The sequence below is a fragment of the Myotis brandtii genome, unplaced genomic scaffold, assembly GCF_000412655.1.
Source record: "Myotis brandtii unplaced genomic scaffold, ASM41265v1 scaffold1464, whole genome shotgun sequence".
Taxonomy (NCBI): domain Eukaryota; kingdom Metazoa; phylum Chordata; class Mammalia; order Chiroptera; family Vespertilionidae; genus Myotis; species Myotis brandtii.
The window spans coordinates 281,654-289,182 of NW_005355263.1; positions in this window are offsets into that span (position 1 = coordinate 281,654).

Genomic DNA, 7,529 nt, shown 5'->3' on the forward strand with positions numbered 1-7,529 from the left:
CAAACAAATTGCTTCTGGAACAGCTCCAGAACGAATTAAGTCCGAGAACTGAGATTCCAGTCGTTGAGCACAAAGGAATACATTTGTAGACTTTATAGTAACAGATTTCAGGAGAAAGTAGAATCAAACACACTGCCCGCCATGCTCCACCTTCCAGACTCCTGTCCATTTGAACCAGATATGAAGTAATCAGTGAGTAAGTACCCTTGCATGGATGTGTTTTAGTTATTTAACTATAGATCTGGGGCTTAACTTTTGTTTGTTTTTTTGTTAATCCTCACCTGAAGATATTTTTCCAGTGATTTTTGAAAAGAGTGGGAAGGGAGGGGGGGAGAGAGAAACACTGATTATTTGCTTCCCACAGGCCCCAACCAGGGCCAGGGATCAAGCCTACAACCAAGGTATGAGCCCTTGACTGGAATTGAACACGGGCCGATGCGCTATACACTGAGCCAAACCAGCTAAGGCTTAACTTCTTAATTCCTGATTTTAACAAGACCATTTTTACCTGAAGTGCATTCTCTTCCAGCTTTATTCTCCAATCTTCACCCAAGAAGAAACAGCTAAATAAAGATAATTTGACAAAAAAAAAAATGAAACTGCAACACGAAGATAAGGCACAAAGGAGAAAAGTCTATGAGGCCTATAGCACTGACTGTGTGTGGTCAGTGCAAACACCACAGAAGGCACATCTCCCTTCCCATCCCTGCTTCATCAAGCCCACTTGCCACCAAACCTCCCCAGCAGTGCTTCAGAGGCAGCATGAAAGACAAACGAGAGCCAGGAGAGCACTCGTTCCCACCGAACCTCTTGTCAGCCCTTTTCCACTTGGTACTAGTACTCTGCACAGACCTTTTGGTGGCAGCAAGGAGTCCTTCCCTAAAAACCCACTTGATGTCACAATCTGACAGTCATTTTAAACCCTGCAATGTTAGTAATTTCTTCGTTGCAACCACTACACCTATTATCTGTTAGCTCTCCACTTCAAATAGCTGGGTCAAAGTCAAGCAGCACCCTCTGATGTATTTCAACATACATTATCATCCCTGTCAGGGAGTCACTTAAATGAGCTAAATGAGTTAGCGTATCTAAATTGCAGGTGACAAATTCCAACATGCAATACCAGACTTCAAAGTATTAAAAAAAAAAAAAAAGCATTGACTGACTCATTAGAAAGTCAGGGAGTAAAGGGCAATGAGTTAAAACATTTTTAGGGCCTTAGACTGCAATGTTCTCCCCCTTCAAGTGGACCAAATTCAGGGTTAATTTTGATCAGCTATCACGTTCTCAAAGGTGAAATCAGGGGCCATGTTATACATACATTACATAGAGGAATAAAGGATAAGAACTCCAGGAATGCAAGCCAGTGCATAATACTGCAGCAAATTTAAGTGTTGCAAGGGGGAAAAGGGGGGGGGGAGGGACTCTAGAATTCTATAATCAGTATAAATAGTTTCTTAAAAATGAAGGCAAAATTAAAATCTTTTCAGACACACTAAAGCTGAAAACCACAAGCAGACCCACATTACAAGACATGCTAAAAAAAAGCCCTTCAAGTGGAAGTTAAATAGATCTATACAAAATAATGAGTACTAGAGATAGTAAATATGTTGGTAAATGTAAGGTACACTTTTTAAAAAGCTCTTTAAAAGATTACTGGCTGTTTAAAACAAAAATAGTTTTATTATGGGATTCATATGTTGAAGTATGACAATTACAAAGGGAGAAGTGAAATGAAGTACACTGTAATATTCTTACATGCCAATTGGTAGGTGTGTACCTGAGGAAAGACTCTTGTTAAGGATGTATACTATAAACCCTAAAGCAACAACTAAAACAACACTACAAAGAATTATAGTTTATAGTCCAATAAAGTAGATAAAGTGAATCACAGAGTGACATTCAGTTAATTCAAGAGAAAGGAGAAGGGAAAAGGAAATGAACAAATGTGATCAATACAAAAAATAGAAAGATGATATATTTAAATCCATCTATGGCACATTAAGCACAATTGGTCTAAACACCCCAAGTAAAAAGCAGAGATTGTCAAATTGGATAAAAATGCATGACCCAGCTGTATTTGCATAAAAGAAACCCACTTTACATATGAAGAAACAGTTTAAAATAAAAAGGATGGGACATCAGCATCATGATGAAGTGAGAGGATTCCATTAACAACTAAATAAAGAATCCCTACTCCACAAACATCTGAAAGATCCACACAGTAGAACATCTGAAGGTGGGCGTACTGAAACAAGTGGAGGAGGCAGGACAAGGGAAGAACAGATGCTGGCTGCTGACATAATTCAGTGCCACCCATGGCTCCAGTGAGTGTGATAGCAGTGGAGAAGCTGGGCCTGAAGTGTAAGAGGAGCAGAAGCACTTTTCCCTCCAAAAGGCATTTCCCTTCCCCCTCATCAGTACAGAGCCAAGTAGAGGTGGCTGGAAGGCTTCAAACAGCGGTCCTGCCGCCAACGACCTTTGTTAAGGGAAGGAGGAAGGGGGAGGTACAAGATAGCCAATTTGCCTCCGTGCCCCACAGTCCGGCAGGGCATGGTAACGCTGGGACATACCGAACAGCACAGTGAAAAGGAAGCACCCTACCTACAACCTGCTGAACTGTTAGGAGCAAAACAGTAAACATGAAGGAATACTACCTCAAAGGCGCAGGCAGAAAACAATCCATCAAATACCAGGAACCATAACTGGGAGCACAGAAAAATGACATCTCCAGAAACTCAAAGCCATGGAAGACAGTGTTTTATTTATGTATTTATTAATATATATTGATTTCAGAGAGGAAAGGAGAGGGAGAGAAACATCAATGATGAGAGAATCATTCATTGGCTGCCTCCTGCATGCCCCACACTGGGGATGGAACCCACAACCCGGGCATGTGCCCTTGACCAGAATTGAACTCAGGACCCTTCAGTCTGCAGCTCTATCCACTGAGTCAAAACCAGCTAGGGCTGGAAGGCAGTATTTTAAGTGACTGAATTCAAGGTTACACTTATAAAGAAACTCAGCGATATACAAGAAAACTCAGACAGTCCAAAGAGCTCAGGAATAAAATTAATGAACAGAAGTATTTTATCAAACAAACTAAAACTATAAAAGAACCAAGCAAAAATTCTGTAGTTGAAGACCTCAATAAAGGAGATGAATCCACCAGAGACCACTGGAAATAGAGCAGAACAGACAGAAGAGGGAATTAGTGAACTTGAAGACAGAAACCTAGAAATGAGCCAGTAGGAAGAAAGAAAACTAAAAAATAAAAGACCTCTATGAAAACTGATTAGAAAGAGAAACATAAGGGGCTGTGGACTGTGGGCCACTGGGGTCTCAAGATGCAAAAACTTGCTCTAAGGGCCATTAACTAGTATATTTCATAGCCTGAGGCCAGAAGGCCACTGCTAACTCCCTGTAATCTTGGAATGAGACCCTTAACTCTAGGTTGGCTACTTATCTATCGACTGGACTTACTACAAGGTGATGCGGCAAAAGCTGGCGTGGTAGCTGACTTAGAGAAGTTTAATATCCCAAAGGTTCTTGTGCCAAAAAATAAGTACAGTGCCCTGTTGGGTGCAGAAGAAAAAAGGTGTGAATTGTTGTGCTAAGTTTCTGTCTCTCTCACAGACCAGAACTGAGCAATAGGAGACAGAGCTGGGAAAGAAAAACAAATTATTTGATCAGATGACCACTGAGGATTTGAATGAAATCTTCCAGAAGCCAAATTAGATAACAAGTATACCAACTGGTCTCACAAGCCAATTGAGAATTTATAAACTTGAGTCTGGGATCTGTTCTATTCTTGTATTATAAAATTTGGACATTAAAAACAATAATACAGGCCCAGCTGGTGTGGCTCAGTAGTTGAGCATCAACGAATAAGAGGTCATCGGTTCAATTCCTGGTCAGGGTATATGCACGATTTTGGGCTCATTCCCTGATGGGGGGCATGCAGGAGGCAGCCGATAAATGACTCTCTCTTCATTGATGTTTTTATCTTTCTACCCCTCTCCCTCCCTGTCTCTCCAAAATCAATACAATAAAATATTTAAAATGATAATAATAATATAGTGAAAAAAAAAACCCACAATACAAAAAGAGCAACATAAGGGTAACAGGCAAACCAGAGGGAAAAGGAATAGAGAGCCTACTCAAAGAAATTAATGAGAACTTCCCTATGGAAAGAACTAAAGTCTAGAGTAGAGGAAGCTAACAGAACACCTAATTATATCAACGTAAAAAGATGTTCTCCAAGACATATTTAACTCAAACTGTTAAATGACAAAGAAAGAATTCTCAAGGGTGGGAGGTGGGGGAGAGGGACTGTAACTTGCAAAGAAAACCCCATTAGAGTATCATAAGATTTCTCAGTAGAAACATTATAAGATAGGAGTAGGCAGAATTATTTAAAATATTGAAAGACAGAAACCATCAGTCAAAGATAATACACCCAACAAAGATATCCTTTACTTATTTATTTCTATATATATTTTTATTGATTTCAGAGAGGAAGGGAGAGGGAGAGATAGAGACATCAATGATGAGAATCATTGATTGGCTGCCTCCTGCACACCTGCTATTGGGAATCAGCCCACAACCCAGGCACGTGCCCTTGACTAGAATTGAACCTGGGACCCTTCAGTCCACTGGCCAACGCTTCATCTACTGAGCCAAACCAGCCAGGGCAATATATCCTTTAGATACGAAGGAGAAATAAAGGCTTTCCCAGACAAATAAAAGCTAAGAGCATTTACCACCAAGAGACTTTCATTACAAGAATTGTTGAAAGGAGCTCTACTACTGGAAACAAAGACAAAAATATTTAAAGCTTTGTGTAAGATGGCTTACAGACAGAAGCAGAAACTATAAGTTTTTTCAGAATATGATATTAAGTAGTTATACCAAAGGTCTAAGGAGGGAAAAGGCATTAAAAATAACTATAACTGTCTATGATCCTTTTTAGTCAAGTGTCCAAAACTTGATATTTTTAAATAAATTTCCCCAAATCAAATTCTAAATGTAGAAATAAAACTGTTACTATTTGCAGATGACATGCTCCTATATATAGAAAACCCTAAAGACTCTACCAAAAACTATCCTATATAATAAAAGGCTAATATGCAAATAGACCAAACAGCGGAACAACCAAACCAAACAACTGGTAGCTATGACATACACTGACCACCAGGGGGCACGTGCGGAACATGGCAGGCATCAGCCACAACTAGATGGTAGAGCAGGTGAGCGGGTGCGCCAGACCAAGGCGGAGCGCCGGTGTCACCGAGGCGAGCCTCTGGTGGTTACTGAAAATTCTTTGCTTCCGTGCACCGCAGTCCTGCCTGGCGCTTGCACCTGCTGCTGGCGCCAGCTCCACTCGCACCTGCTGCCGGCACTGAAGCTGCCGCTCACACCCACTGCCAGTGCCTGGCGCTGGCTCCGATCATTCGGCGCCATTGGTGGGTGCAAGTGGTGGCTGCAGGCCCCGATCGCCCCTTGGGGCTTCTCCACCTCCCTCTGCTCCTGAGGGGCGATCGAGGCCAGCAGCCGCCTCTTGCAGCTGCTGCCGGTGCTGGTCCCGCTCACACCCACAGCTGGTGCCAGAGCTGCTGCTCGCACCTGCTGCCGGTGCCCGGCGCCAGTCCCAATCACTCGGCACCATCAGCAGTGCAAGCAGAGCCAGTGCCATCAGCATGTGGGGGCGGCGGGAGCGAGACTGCCAGCGGACAGCGGACTGGAGGCAGTGGTGGGAGGGGCCGGGTGGGGGCACAAAGGATGGGCCGAGACCCGCCCCTGTGCCCACCGCAGCCTCGGAGCCCACAGTTCCTTTCAATGTGCACAAATTCGTGCACTGGGCCCCTAGTTAGAAATAATAAACAAGTACAATAAAGTTACAGGATACAAAATCAATATGCAAAAATCCACTGTGTTCCTATATACTAACAATAAAATATCAAAAAGAGAAATGAAGGAAACAATCTTATTAACAATTGTAACAAAAAGAATAAAATACCTAGGAATAAATTTAACAAAGGAGGTGAGGACCTGTATACTGAAAAGTATAAGACACTGTTGAAAAAAATTGAAGAATACACAGAATTGTGAAGATATTTTGTGTTCATGGACTGGAAAAATTAATATTAAAAAGGCCATCTTACTTAAAGCAGTTTACAGATTTAATGCAATCCCCATCAAAATCCCAATGGCATTTTTTCACAGAAACAGAACAAAAAAAATACTCAAATTTGGATGGAAGCACAAAAGACCCCGAATACCCAAAGTAATCCTGAGAAAAAAGTATAAAGCCAGAGGCATCACACTCCCTGACTTCAAATTATACTATAAAACTACAGTAATCAAAACAGTATGATTTTGGCAAAACACAGGTTTATGGGACAGAATTGAGAGTCCAGAAATAAACCCACACACACATATGGGCAACTAATTTTCAACAAAGGAGCCAAAAACATACAATGGAGAAAGGAAAGTCTCTTCAATAAATGGTGTTGGGAAAACTAGAAAGCCACATTTAAAAGAATGAAACTAGACTGCTATCTAACACCAAATAGATTAAAGATTAAATATAAGACCTGAAACAATAAAATACATAGAAAAAAACATAGGCACTAAACTTCCAGACCATGGTCTCAGAGGAGTTTTTTGTAAACTCGTTCACAAAGGCAAGGGAAGTAAAAGCAAAAATTAAGACTAGAGCTACCATATGACCCAGCAATTCCTCTTCTGGGTATACTAGTATAGCTGAAAATTTTGAAAACACTTACTTGTAAAGATGTACGTACCTCTATGTTCACTGCAGCATTAGTCACAATAGCTAGCACATGGGAACAACTTAAGTTTCCTTCTTTGGATGACTGAATAAAGAAGATGTGGTACATCAAGTGTCCAGTTGTCGGGTTGGCTGTTCAATCAAAGCGTAATATGCTAATGATATGCTAAGGCTGCTCAATCGCTCACTATGACATGCACTGACCACCAGGCGGCAGATGCTCCAACCGGTAGGTTAGCTTGCTGCTGGGGTCCGGCCGATTGACTGAGCGAGATGGGCCAGACACACCCTGGAGCCCTCCCACAATCCCTCCCCAGCTGGCCAACCTCCTGCGTCTCTCCCCAGCCCTGATTGTGCACCGGTGGGGTCTCTTGGCCTGGCCTGCGCCCGCTCGCAATCCAGGATCACTAGGGGGATATTGGAGAGCCAATTTAGGCCCAATCCCACAGGCCAGGCCAAGGGACCCCACTGGTGCATAAATTCGAGCACCGGGCCTCTAGTATTATAATGAAATACTACTCAGCCATATAAAAAAAGAAACATTGCCGTTTGTGATAACATGGATGGATCATGAGAGTATTATACTAAATGAAATAAGTCAGAAAAGGAGAACTGTATGATTTCACTTATACTTGTGGGATATAAAACAAAAGGAACAAATGAACTAAAGAAAAGCTCAAAGATACAGACACCAGAATGGGGGTTACCAGAAGGAAAGAAGGGTAGAGGACAAAGA